At 51.8% G+C, this 19,728-nt stretch overlaps 2 non-coding genes across 2 annotated transcripts; both read right to left on the bottom strand.

Annotated features, from left to right (window-relative positions):
* Positions 1-11,511: 11,511 nt before the first annotated feature.
* Positions 11,512-11,702, bottom strand: LOC142674963 (U2 spliceosomal RNA). Its single transcript, XR_012852018.1, has one exon. It is a non-coding gene; the product is annotated as a U2 spliceosomal RNA (small nuclear RNA).
* A 7,101-nt stretch (positions 11,703-18,803) lies between these two features.
* On the bottom strand, positions 18,804-18,994 carry LOC142674962 (U2 spliceosomal RNA). Its single transcript, XR_012852017.1, has one exon. It is a non-coding gene; the product is annotated as a U2 spliceosomal RNA (small nuclear RNA).
* Positions 18,995-19,728: the final 734 nt, after the last annotated feature.

Below are 19,728 nucleotides of genomic sequence, written 5' to 3'. Positions count from 1 at the left end.
GGATAAAATAAGACCAGTAGTGTTCCTTAAAAACAGTATTAAGACACAGTGTAAAAAAATGGATTAAAAGAAATGCTTTTATATTTGGAAAATCTTTACCACCCATTAGCTTTGGTAACATCACTTTTTCTCTCCTGAGCTTCTCCATCCTAGAATTCCATAAAAATGTAAAACATGCCTTGGTAATCTTTTTTAATAAAATATCAGGGGGAGGGAAAACCATACTTAGATATAATAAAATTGGTAAAATCACCATTTTTGTGATTAAAATGTTTCCCTCCATTGTCAGTTTTCTAAGATTCCATAAACAAATTTTCTTATTAACTTTTTGTGCCACCAAGTCCCAACTGATAAAACCATTGTTTGACTCATTGAAGGAGACCCCTAAAATCTGTACAGACTCCGACACAGGGACTGGAATGTCCTGTAAAATCATATTGCCAATATTTAAAATATTACTTTTATTAAAATTGACTTTAAAACCGGAGGAGCAGCAAAATTGGTATATCTGTTGTAATGCTTTTTGCAGTGACGGGGCGTCCCTGCACAGGACCGCGACATCATCCATGTACCCCACCACTTTTGCCTCTAGTCCCCCCCCGCCCGGCAGGGGGACTCCACATATCTGCCTGTCATTCCTCAATCTGCAGAGTAGAGGCTCGATCGCACATATAAAAAGTAGTGGGGACAAGGGACACCCCTGCTTCACTCCGGAGTTTAAAAGGACATCCTGTGTCTTAAAACCCTTTACTAAAATCTTGCTCGTACAATTTTCATAAAAGGCCTTCAGAGACTGTAAAAAACCTTCTGGTATACCCATCTTTTCTAAAACCTTAAAAAGATAAAAATGTGATACTCTATCAAAGGCTTTCTCGAAATCTATGGATAAAACCGCCAATCTGCCTTTTCTCTCCTTCGTATCACCAATAGCATCTTTTAAAAGGTTTAAATTGTCCCATATGCTCCTCCCAGGTATCCCACAGACTTGGTTGGAGTGGACGATTTTCTCTATAACAGCCTTTAGTCTATTCGCGCAAATCTTGGCCATTATTTTATAGTCTGCGTTTAGTAAGGTGATAGGCCTCCAGTTTTTAATATCTGTTTTGTCCCCCTTTTTATAAAGCAGGGACACCTCACCTTTCTTCCAGGACCCCGGGAGGGCTTTTGTTCTAAAAACTTGAGTAAAAAGGGAATAGAGATCCTCTTTTAAAACTCCACAAAATGTGACATAAAACTCTATGGGTATACCATCAGGGCCAGGGACTTTACCTGTTTTAAAACTCTTGATGGTATCTAAAATCTCCTGTTCCGTAATATCCTGTAATAAAAAATCTTTGGAGACAGGATTTAAAACAGCGTCAACCTCCTTCAATGAGTCGTTCATCAAATCAACATTAACAAGCTTTATATTAAAAAGATCCGCATAAAATCTGTGTACCTTTTTTAAAATATTGTCAGTGTTTGTATCTCCATCAACATTGTCTAACAGGGTATGCTTATCGTTAATTTTCTTAAAAAAGTACCTGGAGCAGGTCTCATTTTCCTCGAGGTGTTTCATTTTTGAGCGAAAGACAATTTCCTTACCTCTCTGCTCCAGGCACTGGGAGATCTCCTTCCTAATCTCCATAATCTCCTCCTCCACCTGCATACCCTGTTCTCTGAACTTGTATTGGGTCTGCAGCCGGGTATTCAAATTAGCAAAAAAATCCTGTTTTTCTTTTGCTTTTCTCCTTCCAATTTTTATGAAAAAGTCTCTTATTTTTATTTTTATTTTCTCCCACCATGAGACTATGGACATATTTGGATGTCTTACCCGTCTGCAGCCCTTATAAAAGGTAATAAAATCAGATAAAATTTGCGGATCATCTAAAAGGGAAACGTTCATTTTCCAGGCTTTTTTGACAGTATTTTTCCCAATATCATTTTTAACTTTAAAATACAATAATTTATGATCAGATAAAACATTGGGATTAAGATCACATTTAAAAGGCAGTACTTGATAAGAGCAGAATATAAAATCGATCCTGGAGCTACAGTTCACATTGCTCCAGGTGACGCCGGCCTCTGCAGATAAATTGCTGTTACATTTCTTAAAAACATCAGTAAGTTTAAAATCAGTAACTATATCTTTTAATAATGAGGAGGTTTTGTCATAATTCCTGCTTACTGAGTTAGAGAACCGGCGTTCCCCCTTTAAAATACAATTAAAATCACCCGCTAAAACAAGTGGCTCTGAATCGTTTAAAAAAAGGGGTAAAATCTCTAGCATTCTAGCTCTTTCATTCTTGTCCGAGGACCCATAAAAATTTAAAAACTGCCATCTAATACCGTCTATAAAAGCTTTGACCAATAAAATTCTACCTGGTAAAATTTCATTAAAACTGTCAATTAAAACGTTCCCTTTAAATAAAATGGCGACACCTGCGGCTCTGGAATCGTTAGACCCGGACCACACTGAAGGTCCGAGTCTCCAGTCTTCCTTATATTTGTTGTAGTTCGTGCGATGTGGGATACAGCATTCCTGTAGGAAAAAAACGGTGGCGGAAAAAATAGAAAGATAGTCAAACAGGGCAGCTCTTCTCGTCTTAGAATGCACGCTCCTAACATTTAAGGAAATGCCACCTAACTCTGCCATGAGGAAAAGGGAAAAGAGACAGTCTTATGTAATCTTACCCGAGGTGGCCTCAGCAGTCCTCGGCGTTACCAGAGACCTCACTCGAACTCTCATCGCCCTCCGACTTCAAACCGACTGTATAACTTGAGGAGATTGGAGAGGAACTCATGTCAGACAGCTGACCCCCCGCCATACCTGAGGCACTTATCGAAAATGGGTCCCAGATGGACTCCACGGGCAAGGTTTCTGGAGCATTTTGTATGGCAGCCTCCTCCCCTACGATAGGGGCAGGAAACGCACTCGCGGCCGTTTCAGGGACTTCTGTCACCTCAGAGGCAGCTATGCTTGTCTCCCCCAACTGGCGAGAAGGGGGGAGACCTTCAGCTGGTGCTTCCGGGGGCGCGTCAACTGGTTTCCCTGCTTTCGCTCTAGCAGGTACTCCCATCGGCACCCCCGCTGCCACCTCTGAGTACGCCCTACGCCTCTTAGACCTAGCTGCCGCTCCACCCGGGTCCTCTGCCTCAGGTACAGGCTGACCCAGCATCTCCTGCGGCCCAGGCGGATCAGCTTCATCCGAACTACCCATCTCCTCCGTTTCCTGAGGGGGCTTTTTCGTCCGCTGATCACTGGCTCTTCTCTTAAACCGCCTTTGCTCCTTTGGGTCACCTGTTTGGGGGGGTCTGCTGGAGGTGTCCATGTTATCTGCCTCTTCACCTCTTGGTTCCTCTCCTTGTGCGGGGGCGATCTGGCCTGCTGGCTGCTCTGGACGCCTCGGCCGGACCTCGGGTTGTTCCGATCTGTGGGGACAAGTAGCATATAGATGACCAACTCGGCTGCAAAAACGACACCTTTTCCCCAGAGGGCAAGTTTTGGCCTCGTGCTCAGAGCTGCCACAGTTCCTACAGGTGCTTTCGCAGAACTCTTTGGTGTGACCGTACTTTTGACATTTTCTACAGAATGGAGGCATTCCTGTATAAAAAAGATCTCCTGCCATATCACCTAATTTAAAGCGTGCTGGCGGCAACATTATCCCCCCTGCTGTATTGGCATCTCTATAACAAGTTACTAAAAATCTCCACTTTGACGTCCAAACTCCAACTTCGTTCATTATTTTGCCAATACATTTTACACTTTTGAAATAGGGGGATAAAAAGGACATCACATCTTTTAAATCAGCAAACGGGCAGTACATTTTTATCACAATCATCTTAGTGATGTCCAACACATGTTCGTAAAATTCAATACCGTCCAGTCTCGGATCGTTTTTTACCATGTATGCCGCCAGCAGATCTTGGAACACTCCATTCTGTACAAACGTTATGTCATATGTTCTTCTCCTTGGATAGTCTTGCACCGCCAATATCTCCCGCTTCTGAATGTTGAAAATGCCAACAAGCACGGTCTCCACCAAGAACTTCAGGCCGCAGGTTGTCGCCTTTTCTTCTGATACAATAACACGGATTGTATTTTTTATCCGGGCATACGCCGGTATCTCACCAGGACTTTCGTCCATGGTGAGGGGATTTCGGGAAAGTTACGCCACCCGTTGGTGACGCAACGTCTACGCAGCTTCCCCTTTTCGGCCGAAGCCTACACGGGGGATATGTGGATCGCAACTCGTTGCTCAGGACTAAGCCTCTCTCCCAAATAGCAGCACGGGGGTGAAGTCCAGGCGAACCTGGACGATCCCCCGAGGCCGAGAGAGAGGGTACCTGAGCACCTCCTAACCAAGACCAGGCAGCACTGACTACAAGTAATCAGAACTACACTTGATCTCAGCCAGAAGGCCGAGAAGCGATAACCCGAACGGGCCGCGCGTTGCCCGAGCCTGCCCGATACTGCTGTTCAGCCCTTGCAGCGATTCAGCCTACTTCTAGGCAATTCCATGGGGCCCTGCAGGCTCACACACTCACAGCTACACGGGAGGTGAATAAAGGCCGGAGAGGAAGACAGACAGGATTTGCTTCTTTTGCTTGCACCACAATGCAGTGCTGAAAGAGGAGGAATCTACATAAAAACGCCTTCCAGACTAGGCTGGACGCAGCCTGCAGGGCTTAGGAGGGAAGCCTCCATGACAGCCCTAGGAGGGAAAGGGTTAACTTTGTAGGGAAAGTTAGAGGTGGAGGAGGGACAGGGAGGAGTTAGGGGGCCGTTACGGAGCTTCCCGCTGTTTTTCGGCAGTGAGCCGGAAGCAGCGGGAGAAGTAACTACTTACCCAGTAAGCTCCCGTTGCCCCGCTCTGTTACGTAATGTCTGAGGCTGATATGCTGGCGCGGCTGCGTGCCGCTGCTGTGCACCACGGTCCCGGTTGGTTGGAGGAGACCGTGGCTGCACTTACTATGATCCCCGACGCCGATTCGCCACGTCAGGCACGGCATATGAGGTCTGTTGAAGTGGGGGACAGGCTCCCCTCCCCCGGCCCCCTTCCTGGCAGTAATATGGCGGCGGGGGGGAGTTTCCAACACCCGCTCCTGCTCAGAGGAGGCAGAGAGCGTCGCCGGGGGCGACGGTGACTCAGGCCGGGTCTGCCCGTCGCTCCCGGCGGTTCCGACCTCCAGAACGCCTCAGCCCTGAGGTGGTCCCGCGGACACGGCGTCGCAGGGGGAGCCCTAATATGGACGCTGCAGGCCAGGCAGCTGGGAGGACCGTCCCTTCCCAGGCCCTGCGTCCTGGCAGGAATCCCAGGCCGCGACGGGGTCCGGCGGTTCTCAGGGAGTCGCAGGCCGGGCTCCCTGTCACCCCCCCCCCATCAGATGCAAGATCGGGAAGACTAGCTACGGCCGCCCCGCCTGGTGATGCTCCGGCCAGGGGGCAGGCTTCATCAGGATCGTCGAGACGGACGCCTAGACCTGCAGCGTCGTCGAGGCAACAGGTCCGTTCGGAAGTTTGGATCCCAGCGGTCGGGCGGCAGGTTGCCGGCCCATCTGCCAGCGCGTCATCATCCCCGGTTCGGAGATGTCGGTGGGATGGCCAGTCGTCGGCGAGAGAGGAGCTTGAAGACGGTGAACTGGACGTGTATCGGCGAGGGCAGGATGGTCCGGCTGACGGGAACACAGCGCCTGTGCAGCCCGGTGAGTGCATAACTCCATCTTTGTCGTATCCAGCGATTTTTATGTCGGGTGTCGGCAGGGGGGCTGCTAGCGTCGGATCGGTGGCCGGTAGTGGCGTGGGCGGGCGCGACGGCGCGGCTCTAGCGGACTTGGTGGGTTGCTTGCGGGAGCTGGTCGGGCGTCTAGATAGGGCGGCGGCGCCAGTAGTTACGGAGGTGTCCCCGGCGGTAGTTTGGGAAGGCCCCAGGGAAGTGGGGTTGTTACAGGCGCGCCCCGTAATGGCGGCTACGGAGGCGGTCGCGGTGTCGGTACAGACCGAGGCCCAAAAAGACGGCGATCGGGTGCGTATTGATGATCGTGCTCGCGGGGAGGTATATGTTTGCTTTGAAGGTCCGTTGGGGGCGCACTTAAAGCAGGAGGTGCGTGAGCGTATTTGGAAGGACGAATACGTTGAGATTTTTTCTCTTCTGCCGCTTGCTAAATTCAATTTGGATAGGAGCAAGCGGGATGAGAGCAAGAAGGACGAGGAGGAGCGTCGGCGGTATAGGCTTATCCCGCAGACGTTCGTTAATTGGTCGCAGGCGTTCGCCATCTTAGCCAGTGTAATAGGGGAAAAGGCGCCGGAAAATTGTTCGGCGTTGTTTTGTTATTTTGACGCCATTGGAGAGGCTCATCGGGTGTACGGGGGGCAGGCTTGGCTCAGATACGATGAGCAATTCCGTCAGCGTAAAGCGGTTCGGCCGGCGATTCAGTGGGACCAGAAGGATATTGCTCTCTGGTTAAGGGTCACGGCTCCGGTTAGGCAGCCCTTTCCCGGGAGCATTGGCCAAGGGGGCCAGTCCAGTCAGGTCGGACAGGGCGGTGGGGCAAAGTTGGGATTCTGCTGGCAATTCAACGATGGCCAGTGTAAGTTCGGGGCCACGTGCAAGTTCAAGCACGTGTGTTCGGAGTGTAATGGTGCATCCCATGGGGCGGCAAAATGTATGCGGAAAAAGAGGTCAGGGAACCAGTCCTCCTCGGCTGGTCAAGGGGTTGTCACCGGTGAGGGTGGAAAGGATGGCCCCCTATCTAAATGAGTATCCGGATAGGGCTGCGGCGAAGTTGCTTTACGAAGGGTTTAGTGTGGGTTTTATTATTCCTCCGCCTCCTTATGAGGTCCCGGTTACGCGGAGGAACCTTAAATCGGCCTACTTGCATGCTGAGGTCGTGTCGAAAAAGTTGTTTAAAGAAGTTTCGTTAGGCCGCATGGTGGGGCCTTTTATTGATCCGCCAATAAAAGATTTAGTTGTGTCCCCATTGGGTATTGTTCCAAAGCGCGAGCCCCAAAAATTCCGGTTGATTCAGCACTTATCGTTTCCCAAGGGTTCGTCGGTAAATGACGGGATTGATCATGAGTTGTGCTCCGTAGTGTATACCTCATTCGATAAAGCGGTGGGGTTAGTTCGTGCTGCGGGTCCAGGCGCGCTGCTCGCAAAAACCGACATCGAGGCGGCGTTCAGGTTGTTGCCTGTTCATCCAGAAAGCCAACGGCTGTTGGGTTGTTTTTGGAATGGGGCTTTTTACGTGGATCGGTGCCTTCCGATGGGGTGTTCCCTTTCTTGCGCGTACTTCGAGGCTTTTAGTAGCTTCGTGGAGTGGGTGACGAAGGGTGTAGCCGGGGTCGATTCGTTGATACATTACTTAGACGATTTCTTGTGCGTCGGCCTGGGAGGTTTGCCGGTTTGTGGTAATCTGCTTCATGCACTGCAGAAGGTTGCGAGGGATTTTGGGATCCCTTTGGCGCCAGAAAAGACTGAGGGCCCGGTAACGACGATTTGTTTTTTGGGAATTGAGATAGATTCGGTGGCTATGGAGTGTCGTCTTCCGATGGATAAGTTGGGGGCTTTGAGTCAGGAGGTACGTCGGGCTTGCAAGTTAAAGAAAATTATGCTGCGGGAGATTCAGTCGTTGCTGGGGAAGTTGAATTTCGCCTGCCGGATTATGCCAATGGGGAGGGTGTTTGGTAGACGGTTGGCGGCGGCTACGGCGGGAGTGCGTGCGGCACATCACTTCGTACGGCTCAAGGAGGAGCATCGGGCTGATTTGCAGGTATGGGATGACTTCTTGGGCCAGTATAACAGTCGGTCGCTATGGATGGCTCCAGCGCAGGATACGAGCGATTTGAATATTTTTACGGATGCAGCTGGAGCGGGCGGTTTTGGAGCTTATGGGGGGGGTCCGTGGTGCGCGGGTCAATGGCCGGCTAGCTGGGTGTCCAGTGGACTCACGCGGAATCTGGCCCTGCTCGAGCTGTTCCCCATCGTGGTTGCGGCGACCATCTGGGGGGACAGGCTCAGGGATAAGAAGGTTCGTTTTTACTGCGACAACATGGGGGTGGTGCTGGCCATTAACAACATCACGGCGTCCTCTCCTCCGGTAATTCAGTTGTTGCGACATTTAGTGTTGGTGTGCTTGTCATTGAACGCGTGGGTGGTGGCGGTGCACGTGCCGGGGGTACGGAATTGTATCGCTGATGCTCTTTCTCGCTCGCAGTGGGCCCGGTTTCGGCAATTGGCACCGGGAGCGGAACGTCTCGGCTTGGTCTGCCCGGAACATCTTTGGGATCTGGTCTCGGTCCCGTAGAACGATTGGTGGAAAGGTCTTTGGCGCGCTCAACGTGGAGTGCTTATTCTGCTTGTTGGAGGCAGTGGGAGGAGTGGGTAAGAGAGTTAGGTGACGTCAACACGGATAGAGACAGGTTGGTGGCACTTTTGTACTGGTTAGGGGACGCCTGGGAGGCGGGGTTTTCATTGGCAAAGGTTAACCGTTTCATGTCGGCGGTGGCGTTTGGTTTCAAGTTACGGGGCTTTAGGGATGTGTCTAAGGAATTCTTAGTGGGGCAGGCTTTGAAGGGTTTGCGCCGAGGTAGGGTCGAGGCGGATCGTAGAAGGCCTGTGTCGTTTTCTCTGCTGAGCTCTTTGGGCGGATCATTGGCATCGGTCTGTCGTTCTTCGGACGAGATGAGGTTGTTTCGGTTAGCTTTTTCTTTGGCGTTCTTTGGGGCATTTAGAATCGGCGAGTTGGTTTCGCCGAGTACCAAGCAAGCTGGGGGGTTGAGACTGAGAGACGTGAGCCTTTATACAGATCGGCTGGAGGTATGGTTGCGTCGGTCGAAAACTGACCAATTAGGAAAGGGGAAGCTGATAGTGTTGTTCGCTCTCCCGGGTTCGGCTATGTGCCCCGTTGGCGTGCAGGCAGGGTTTTAAGCCACAAGTGGGGTCTCCGGAGTTGCCATTGCTATGTCACGAGGACGGGTTATTTTTGTCTAGATTTCAATTTAGAGCTGTATTCAAAAAATGTTTGGCGGCGGTCGGTGTCGCGGCGGACGCGTACTCATCTCATTCCTTCAGGATTGGCGCAGCAACGGAAGCAGGGCGCTGGGGGTTGGATGATGAGGGGGTGCGGCGCATCGGTCGTTGGGAGTCCAACAGATTTAGGTCTTATGTCCGCCCCCATCTGTTATGAGTTTTGCTGTTTGCACTTATAAGAATGTTTTGTGTGGTGGTATTTAACTTGCTTTTCCGTTTCAGATCCGCCTCCGTGTTTGGTGTGGTTGCTGGGCCACTCTTACGTGCATTGGGGGGCTTTGAGGGCGGACGTCCGCCCGGACGGTCGCCAGTTGCGCATTCCGCGACAGGATGCGGTTTTGCATTGGCTGGGATTTAGAGGTATGTCGTGGAGTAGGGTGTTAGCAGAATTCCAGACATATGCCCGGCTTGATAGGGTCCCGGAGATCTTGGTCTTGCACATGGGGGGGAACGATTTGGGAGTACGCCCTTTTCGTGAGTTGGTGCGGGATATTAAACACGATATGTTGTGTTTGTGGGTTTCTTATCCCAGGTTGGTAATTGTGTGGTCGGACATTGTCCCAAGAAAACATTGGCGGCTGGCTAGGTCAGTGGAAAGAGTCAATAAGGCTCGCATTAAGGTTAATCGCGCGGTGTCCCGATTTGTAGCCAAAAACGGGGGCATTTGCGTTCGGCACAGGGACTTGGAGTCAGGAGTGGGGAACTACTGGAGGAGCGATGGGGTTCATTTGACCGAGGTTGGGATTGATCTGTGGAGCTTGGCAATAGCAGAAGGAATTGAAAGGGCGGTGGTGGTGTGGCGGAACTCACAGGCTTAAGGTGGTCAAGGCCTGTTTCGCTGTGGCGGGGGGAGTCCTTGAGGCCAGTCAGTACAAAATTGGTGGGGGGGTCGCATCGGGGGTATGCGTCCCCCAAAAAAGGTACATGGTTGAAGACTTCATCGGGTGTTATCCCTTTGAAGTGGTCTTCTGGTGGAAGGTATATCACTCGAAGGCTTCATCGGGTGTTATCCCTTTGAAGTGGACTTCTAGTGGTCGGTATAGCACTTGAAGGCTTCATCGGGTGTTATCCCCTTGAAGTGGACTTCTGGTGGTTGGAGCCATCTGCAGAGGTGAGCGGTGCCTCCGAGCTGGTTTACGGCTGGAGGTAATTAGTGGTTTGCAGATGGCTAACTCGAGGTGTGTAAAAAAGGAATATCTAAAATGGCTTCAAGGACTGCCCCTGCTCGGTCTAATGTTAACGTTAAATTGTTATTTATGATTCTGACCCATGTTGGGTCATGTGAATTATTAGGAGGAATTCTCTGGTGGATTCCTAATTAGTTATCCGAATGTTTCGGATTTAATTTGTTTTAAACTGTGAAATTAATAAAACGGCTGCTGTGGCCATTTCACATCCAACCTCGGTGTCACGTGTCTTTTTCCTAAAGGTGGGGGTGAAGGGATTGGTAGGGATAAGGGAAGGTGCACTAACACACGACTCTACTTAGGCAGGTCATGGCAACGCCCAAATTCCCTGCTGCCATGCAGATAAACACTGGCAGCGGCAGCAAGTGCATGCCCACAGCCACCCCTTGTTCCTTCACACCTTGTATCAGCTGTAATCCAGTCCAGTCCAGTGCTGCCTGCTGAGCAGCACTGACCAACACTGCCTGGGCCCAGGCTTTTATCTCTGAGGCCCCATTATGATGTCAGAAAGCTGGCTCTGGCTCCTCAGGGCTCCACTATGACACGTGCAAAGTTCCGTCTGAACTTTATATAAGACGGTGCGGCTCAGTCAGTCACTCAGTGTTGCCTGAGAGGGCAACACTGCAACAGCCGGCCGCCAGGCTGTCTTTTTTTGCACAGCTAGTTGCCTCCAGGAGGCCACAAGAGGGAGACAAGGGACTGCAAAATGGAAAATAAGCATCCACCAACTTTACAGACAACTTCTCCTTGCTCCTACAACCTCCATCCTTGCACAGTTTGTTATTCTTCTAGGTAACATAGTAACAAATCCAAATTGCTGCTCTCTTTGTAGGCAAGCAAGGCTTTGTTGCAACTGCAATTCTTACTCCTTCTTGAAATGTAGGGACGACAGTACATTCCATCACATCCATCTAGTGTACACAGGTAGGTCCATTGTGGCGGGCGGGCGGCTTTAATGGCTGTTTGCTGTTCCCCTACTCCACTCCACTATTTGACTGTGGTGCTGCATCAATCAGTGGCTGGCTCAGGTGCAGCTCTTTAACTTACCTAAAAGGGAGGGCGGAGAGAAGACAAGGAAGGTGAATGAGCTGTTCCAATGTGAAATGCCGGAAACACAGACACACAGACGACACAAAACAAGAGGTGGCAATGTATTCATTAATTGCATTTAATCAATTAGCTCATTATCACTCATGCATTGTCCAACAGGTGTTGAAATAATGGGATTAAAAGGGGAGATCCCTTCAGAAAGACAGAAACAGTGGCAAACACAAAAAACACTTTTGGAATCTGATTTTAGTCAACACATAAGGAAAGGGTGCACCGGTCCTGGAAATACTGCAATACCAGGTCAATGCGTGGAGTGGACAGAGCAAGCTCTATTTCCATCTCCCTGTTCTAAAAATCCATTTAATATATGGTCCCCAGATAGGGGACGTATCAGATATTAAACTGATAAGAACAGATACTACACTTGATCTTAGCCAAAAGGCCGAGAAGCGATAACCCGAACGGGCCGCGCGTTGCCCGAGCCTGCCCGATACTGCTGTTCAGCCCTTGCAGCGATTCAGCCTACTTCTAGGCAATTCCATGGGGCCCTGCAGGCTCACACACTCACAGCTACACGGGAGGTGAATAAAGGCCGGAGAGGAAGACAGACAGGATTTGCTTCTTTTGCTTGCACCACAATGCAGTGCTGAAAGAGGAGGAATCTACATAAAAACGCCTTCCAGACGAGGCTGGACGCAGCCTGCAGGGCTTAGGAGGGAAGCCTCCATGACAGCCCTAGGAGGGAAAGGGTTAACTTTGTAGGGAAAGTTAGAGGTGGAGGAGGGACAGGGAGGAGTTAGGGGGCCGTTACGGAGCTTCCCGCTGTTTTTCGGCAGTGAGCCGGAAGCAGCGGGAGAAGTAACTACTTACCCAGTAAGCTCCCGTTGCCCCGCTCTGTTACGTAATGTCTGAGGCTGATATGCTGGCGCGGCTGCGTGCCGCTGCTGTGCACCACGGTCCCGGTTGGTTGGAGGAGACCGTGGCTGCACTTACTATGATCCCCGACGCCGATTCGCCACGTCAGGCACGGCATATGAGGTCTGTTGAAGTGGGGGACAGGCTCCCCTCCCCCGGCCCCCTTCCTGGCAGTAATATGGCGGCGGGGGGGGGAGTTTACAACACCCGCTCCTGCTCAGAGGAGGCAGAGAGCGTCGCCGGGGGCGACGGTGACTCAGGCCGGGTCTGCCCGTCGCTCCCGGCGGTTCCGACCTCCAGAACGCCTCAGCCCTGAGGTGGTCCCGCGGACACGGCGTCGCAGGGGGAGCCCTAATATGGACGCTGCAGGCCTGGCAGCTGGGAGGACCGTCCCTTCCCAGGCCCTGCGTCCTGGCAGGAATCCCAGGCCGCGACGGGGTCCGGCGGTTCTCAGGGAGTCGCAGGCCGGGCTCCCTGTCACCCCCCCCCCATCAGATGCAAGATCGGGAAGACTAGCTACGGCCGCCCCGCCTGGTGATGCTCCGGCCAGGGGGCAGGCTTCATCAGGATCGTCGAGACGGACGCCTAGACCTGCAGCGTCGTCGAGGCAACAGGTCCGTTCGGAAGTTTGGATCCCAGCGGTCGGGCGGCAGGTTGCCGGCCCATCTGCCAGCGCGTCATCATCCCCGGTTCGGAGATGTCGGTGGGATGGCCAGTCGTCGGCGAGAGAGGAGCTTGAAGACGGTGAACTGGACGTGTATCGGCGAGGGCAGGATGGTCCGGCTGACGGGAACACAGCGCCTGTGCAGCCCGGTGAGTGCATAACTCCATCTTTGTCGTATCCAGCGATTTTTATGTCGGGTGTCGGCAGGGGGGCTGCTAGCGTCGGATCGGTGGCCGGTAGTGGCGTGGGCGGGCGCGACGGCGCGGCTCTAGCGGACTTGGTGGGTTGCTTGCGGGAGCTGGTCGGGCGTCTAGATAGGGCGGCGGCGCCAGTAGTTACGGAGGTGTCCCCGGCGGTAGTTTGGGAAGGCCCCAGGGAAGTGGGGTTGTTACAGGCGCGCCCCGTAATGGCGGCTACGGAGGCGGTCGCGGTGTCGGTACAGACCGAGGCCCAAAAAGACGGCGATCGGGTGCGTATTGATGATCGTGCTCGCGGGGAGGTATATGTTTGCTTTGAAGGTCCGTTGGGGGCGCACTTAAAGCAGGAGGTGCGTGAGCGTATTTGGAAGGACGAATACGTTGAGATTTTTTCTCTTCTGCCGCTTGCTAAATTCAATTTGGATAGGAGCAAGCGGGATGAGAGCAAGAAGGACGAGGAGGAGCGTCGGCGGTATAGGCTTATCCCGCAGACGTTCGTTAATTGGTCGCAGGCGTTCGCCATCTTAGCCAGTGTAATAGGGGAAAAGGCGCCGGAAAATTGTTCGGCGTTGTTTTGTTATTTTGACGCCATTGGAGAGGCTCATCGGGTGTACGGGGGGCAGGCTTGGCTCAGATACGATGAGCAATTCCGTCAGCGTAAAGCGGTTTGGCCGGCGATTCAGTGGGACCAGAAGGATATTGCTCTCTGGTTAAGGGTCACGGCTCCGGTTAGGCAGCCCTTTCCCGGGAGCGTTGGCCAAGGGGGCCAGTCCAGTCAGGTCGGACAGGGCGGTGGGGCAAAGTTGGGATTCTGCTGGCAATTCAACGATGGCCAGTGTAAGTTCGGGGCCACGTGCAAGTTCAAGCACGTGTGTTCGGAGTGTAATGGTGCATCCCATGGGGCGGCAAAATGTATGCGGAAAAAGAGGTCAGGGAACCAGTCCTCCTCGGCTGGTCAAGGGGTTGTCACCGGTGAGGGTGGAAAGGATGGCCCCCTATCTAAATGAGTATCCGGATAGGGCTGCGGCGAAGTTGCTTTACGAAGGGTTTAGTGTGGGTTTTATTATTCCTCCGCCTCCTTATGAGGTCCCGGTTACGCGGAGGAACCTTAAATCGGCCTACTTGCATGCTGAGGTCGTGTCGAAAAAGTTGTTTAAAGAAGTTTCGTTAGGCCGCATGGCGGGGCCTTTTATTGATCCGCCAATAAAAGATTTAGTTGTGTCCCCATTGGGTATTGTTCCAAAGCGCGAGCCCCAAAAATTCCGGTTGATTCAGCACTTATCGTTTCCCAAGGGTTCGTCGGTAAATGACGGGATTGATCATGAGTTGTGCTCCGTAGTGTATACCTCATTCGATAAAGCGGTGGGGTTAGTTCGTGCTGCGGGTCCAGGCGCGCTGCTCGCAAAAACCGACATCGAGGCGGCGTTCAGGTTGTTGCCTGTTCATCCAGAAAGCCAACGGCTGTTGGGTTGTTTTTTGGAATGGGGCTTTTTACGTGGATCGGTGCCTTCCGATGGGGTGTTCCCTTTCTTGCGCGTACTTCGAGGCTTTTAGTAGCTTCGTGGAGTGGGTGACGAAGGGTGTAGCCGGGGTCGATTCGTTGATACATTACTTAGACGATTTCTTGTGCGTCGGCCTGGGAGGTTTGCCGGTTTGTGGTAATCTGCTTCATGCACTGCAGAAGGTTGCGAGGGATTTTGGGATCCCTTTGGCGCCAGAAAAGACTGAGGGCCCGGTAACGACGATTTGTTTTTTGGGAATTGAGATAGATTCGGTGGCTATGGAGTGTCGTCTTCCGATGGATAAGTTGGGGGCTTTGAGTCAGGAGGTACGTCGGGCTTGCAAGTTAAAGAAAATTACGCTGCGGGAGATTCAGTCGTTGCTGGGGAAGTTGAATTTCGCCTGCCGGATTATGCCAATGGGGAGGGTGTTTGGTAGACGGTTGGCGGCGGCTACGGCGGGAGTGCGTGCGGCACATCACTTCGTACGGCTCAAGGAGGAGCATCGGGCTGATTTGCAGGTATGGGATGACTTCTTGGGCCAGTATAACGGTCGGTCGCTATGGATGGCTCCAGCGCAGGATACGAGCGATTTGAATATTTTTACGGATGCAGCTGGAGCGGGCGGTTTTGGAGCTTATGGGGGGGGTCCGTGGTGCGCGGGTCAATGGCCGGCTAGCTGGGTGTCCAGTGGACTCACGCGGAATCTGGCCCTGCTCGAGCTGTTCCCCATCGTGGTTGCGGCGACCATCTGGGGGGACAGGCTCAGGGATAAGAAGGTTCGTTTTTACTGCGACAACATGGGGGTGGTGCTGGCCATTAACAACATCACGGCGTCCTCTCCTCCGGTAATTCAGTTGTTGCGACATTTAGTGTTGGTGTGCTTGTCATTGAACGCGTGGGTGGTGGCGGTGCACGTGCCGGGGGTACGGAATTGTATCGCTGATGCTCTTTCTCGCTCGCAGTGGGCCCGGTTTCGGCAATTGGCACCGGGAGCGGAACGTCTCGGCTTGGTCTGCCCGGAACATCTTTGGGATCTGGTCTCGGTCCCGTAGAACGATTGGTGGAAAGGTCTTTGGCGCGCTCAACGTGGAGTGCTTATTCTGCTTGTTGGAGGCAGTGGGAGGAGTGGGTAAGAGAGTTAGGTGACGTCAACACGGATAGAGACAGGTTGGTGGCACTTTTGTACTGGTTAGGGGACGCCTGGGAGGCGGGGTTTTCATTGGCAAAGGTTAACCGTTTCATGTCGGCGGTGGCGTTTGGTTTCAAGTTACGGGGCTTTAGGGATGTGTCTAAGGAATTCTTAGTGGGGCAGGCTTTGAAGGGTTTGCGCCGAGGTAGGGTCGAGGCGGATCGTAGAAGGCCTGTGTCGTTTTCTCTGCTGAGCTCTTTGGGCGGATCATTGGCATCGGTCTGTCGTTCTTCGGACGAGATGAGGTTGTTTCGGTTAGCTTTTTCTTTGGCGTTCTTTGGGGCATTTAGAATCGGCGAGTTGGTTTCGCCGAGTACCAAGCAAGCTGGGGGGTTGAGACTGAGAGACGTGAGCCTTTATACAGATCGGCTGGAGGTATGGTTGCGTCGGTCGAAAACTGACCAATTAGGAAAGGGGAAGCTGATAGTGTTGTTCGCTCTCCCGGGTTCGGCTATGTGCCCCGTTGGCGTGCAGGCAGGGTTTTAAGCCACAAGTGGGGTCTCCGGAGTTGCCATTGCTATGTCACGAGGACGGGTTATTTTTGTCTAGATTTCAATTTAGAGCTGTATTCAAAAAATGTTTGGCGGCGGTCGGTGTCGCGGCGGACGCGTACTCATCTCATTCCTTCAGGATTGGCGCAGCAACGGAAGCAGGGCGCTGGGGGTTGGATGATGAGGGGGTGCGGCGCATCGGTCGTTGGGAGTCCAACAGATTTAGGTCTTATGTCCGCCCCCATCTGTTATGAGTTTTGCTGTTTGCACTTATAAGAATGTTTTGTGTGGTGGTATTTAACTTGCTTTTCCGTTTCAGATCCGCCTCCGTGTTTGGTGTGGTTGCTGGGCCACTCTTACGTGCATTGGGGGGCTTTGAGGGCGGACGTCCGCCCGGACGGTCGCCAGTTGCGCATTCCGCGACAGGATGCGGTTTTGCATTGGCTGGGATTTAGAGGTATGTCGTGGAGTAGGGTGTTAGCAGAATTCCAGACATATGCCCGGCTTGATAGGGTCCCGGAGATCTTGGTCTTGCACGTGGGGGGGAACGATTTGGGAGTACGCCCTTTTCGTGAGTTGGTGCGGGATATTAAACACGATATGTTGTGTTTGTGGGTTTCTTATCCCAGGTTGGTAATTGTGTGGTCGGACATTGTCCCAAGAAAACATTGGCGGCTGGCTAGGTCAGTGGAAAGAGTCAATAAGGCTCGCATTAAGGTTAATCGCGCGGTGTCCCGATTTGTAGCCAAAAACGGGGGCATTTGCGTTCGGCACAGGGACTTGGAGTCAGGAGTGGGGAACTACTGGAGGAGCGATGGGGTTCATTTGACCGAGGTTGGGATTGATCTGTGGAGCTTGGCAATAGCAGAAGGAATTGAAAGGGCGGTGGTGGTGTGGCGGAACTCACAGGCTTAAGGTGGTCAAGGCCTGTTTCGCTGTGGCGGGGGGAGTCCTTGAGGCCAGTCAGTACAAAATTGGTGGGGGGGTCGCATCGGGGGTATGCGTCCCCCAAAAAAGGTACATGGTTGAAGACTTCATCGGGTGTTATCCCTTTGAAGTGGTCTTCTGGTGGAAGGTATATCACTCGAAGGCTTCATCGGGTGTTATCCCTTTGAAGTGGACTTCTAGTGGTCGGTATAGCACTTGAAGGCTTCATCGGGTGTTATCCCCTTGAAGTGGACTTCTGGTGGTTGGAGCCATCTGCAGAGGTGAGCGGTGCCTCCGAGCTGGTTTACGGCTGGAGGTAATTAGTGGTTTGCAGATGGCTAACTCGAGGTGTGTAAAAAAGGAATATCTAAAATGGCTTCAAGGACTGCCCCTGCTCGGTCTAATGTTAACGTTAAATTGTTATTTATGATTCTGACCCATGTTGGGTCATGTGAATTATTAGGAGGAATTCTCTGGTGGATTCCTAATTAGTTATCCGAATGTTTCGGATTTAATTTGTTTTAAACTGTGAAATTAATAAAACGGCTGCTGTGGCCATTTCACATCCAACCTCGGTGTCACGTGTCTTTTTCCTAAAGGTGGGGGTGAAGGGATTGGTAGGGATAAGGGAAGGTGCACTAACACACGACTCTACTTAGGCAGGTCATGGCAACGCCCAAATTCCCTGCTGCCATGCAGATAAACACTGGCAGCGGCAGCAAGTGCATGCCCACAGCCACCCCTTGTTCCTTCACACCTTGTATCAGCTGTAATCCAGTCCAGTCCAGTGCTGCCTGCTGAGCAGCACTGACCAACACTGCCTGGGCCCAGGCTTTTATCTCTGAGGCCCCATTATGATGTCAGAAAGCTGGCTCTGGCTCCTCAGGGCTCCACTATGACACGTGCAAAGTTCCGTCTGAACTTTATATAAGACGGTGCGGCTCAGTCAGTCACTCAGTGTTGCCTGAGAGGGCAACACTGCAACAGCCGGCCGCCAGGCTGTCTTTTTTTGCACAGCTAGTTGCCTCCAGGAGGCCACAAGAGGGAGACAAGGGACTGCAAAATGGAAAATAAGCATCCACCAACTTTACAGACAACTTCTCCTTGCTCCTACAACCTCCATCCTTGCACAGTTTGTTATTCTTCTAGGTAACATAGTAACAAATCCAAATTGCTGCTCTCTTTGTAGGCAAGCAAGGCTTTGTTGCAACTGCAATTCTTACTCCTTCTTGAAATGTAGGGACGACAGTACATTCCATCACATCCATCTAGTGTAAACAGGTAGGTCCATTGTGGCGGGCGGGCGGCTTTAATGGCTGTTTGCTGTTCCCCTACTCCACTCCACTATTTGACTGTGGTGCTGCATCAATCAGTGGCTGGCTCAGGTGCAGCTCTTTAACTTACCTAAAAGGGAGGGCGGAGAGAAGACAAGGAAGGTGAATGAGCTGTTCCAATGTGAAATGCCGGAAACACAGACACACAGACGACACAAAACAAAAGGTGGCAATGTATTCATTAATTGCATTTAATCAATTAGCTCATTATCACTCATGCATTGTCCAACAGGTGTTGAAATAATGGGATTAAAAGGGGAGATCCCTTCAGAAAGACAGAAACAATGGCAAACACAAAAAACACTTTTGGAATCTGATTTTAGTCAACACATAAGGAAAGGGTGCACCGGTCCTGGAAATACTGCAATACCAGGTCAATGCGTGGAGTGGACAGAGCAAGCTCTATTTCCATCTCCCTGTTCTAAAAATCCATTTAATATATGGTCCCCAGATAGGGGACGTATCAGATATTAAACTGATAAGAACAGATACTACACTTGATCTTAGCCAAAAGGCCGAGAAGCGATAACCCGAACGGGCCGCGCGTTGCCCGAGCCTGCCCGATACTGCTGTTCAGCCCTTGCAGCGATTCAGCCTACTTCTAGGCAATTCCATGGGGCCCTGCAGGCTCACACACTCACAGCTACACGGGAGGTGAATAAAGGCCGGAGAGGAAGCCAGACAGGATTTGCTTCTTTTGCTTGCACCACAATGCAGTGCTGAAAGAGGAGGAATCTACATAAAAACGCCTTCCTGGCAACGCCCAAATGCCCTGCTGCCATGCAGATAAACACTGGCAGCGGCAGCAAGTGCATGCCCACAGCCACCCCTTGTTCCTTCACACCTTGTATCAGCTGTAATCCAGTCCAGTCCAGTGCTGCCTGCTGAGCAGCACTGACCAACACTGCCTGGGCCCAGGCTTTTATCTCTGAGGCCCCATTATGATGTCAGAAAGCTGGCTCTGGCTCCTCAGGGCTCCACTATGACACGTGCAAAGTTCCGTCTGAACTTTATATAAGACGGTGCGGTTCAGTCAGTCACTCAGTGTTGCCTGAGAGGGCAACACTGCAACAGCCGGCCGCCAGGCTGTCTTTTTTTGCACAGCTAGTTGCCTCCAGGAGGCCACAAGAGGGAGACAAGGGACTGCAAAATGGAAAATAAGCATCCACCAACTTTACAGACAACTTCTCCTTGCTCCTACAACCTCCATCCTTGCACAGTTTGTTATTCTTCTAGGTAACATAGTAACAAATCCAAATTG

This window comes from Rhinoderma darwinii (assembly GCF_050947455.1).
Source record: "Rhinoderma darwinii isolate aRhiDar2 chromosome 2 unlocalized genomic scaffold, aRhiDar2.hap1 SUPER_2_unloc_21, whole genome shotgun sequence".
NCBI classification, from domain to species: Eukaryota; Metazoa; Chordata; class Amphibia; order Anura; family Rhinodermatidae; genus Rhinoderma; species Rhinoderma darwinii.
The sequence above is the reverse complement of the archived record's forward strand: the minus strand, read 5'-3'. Positions and strand labels throughout refer to the sequence as shown.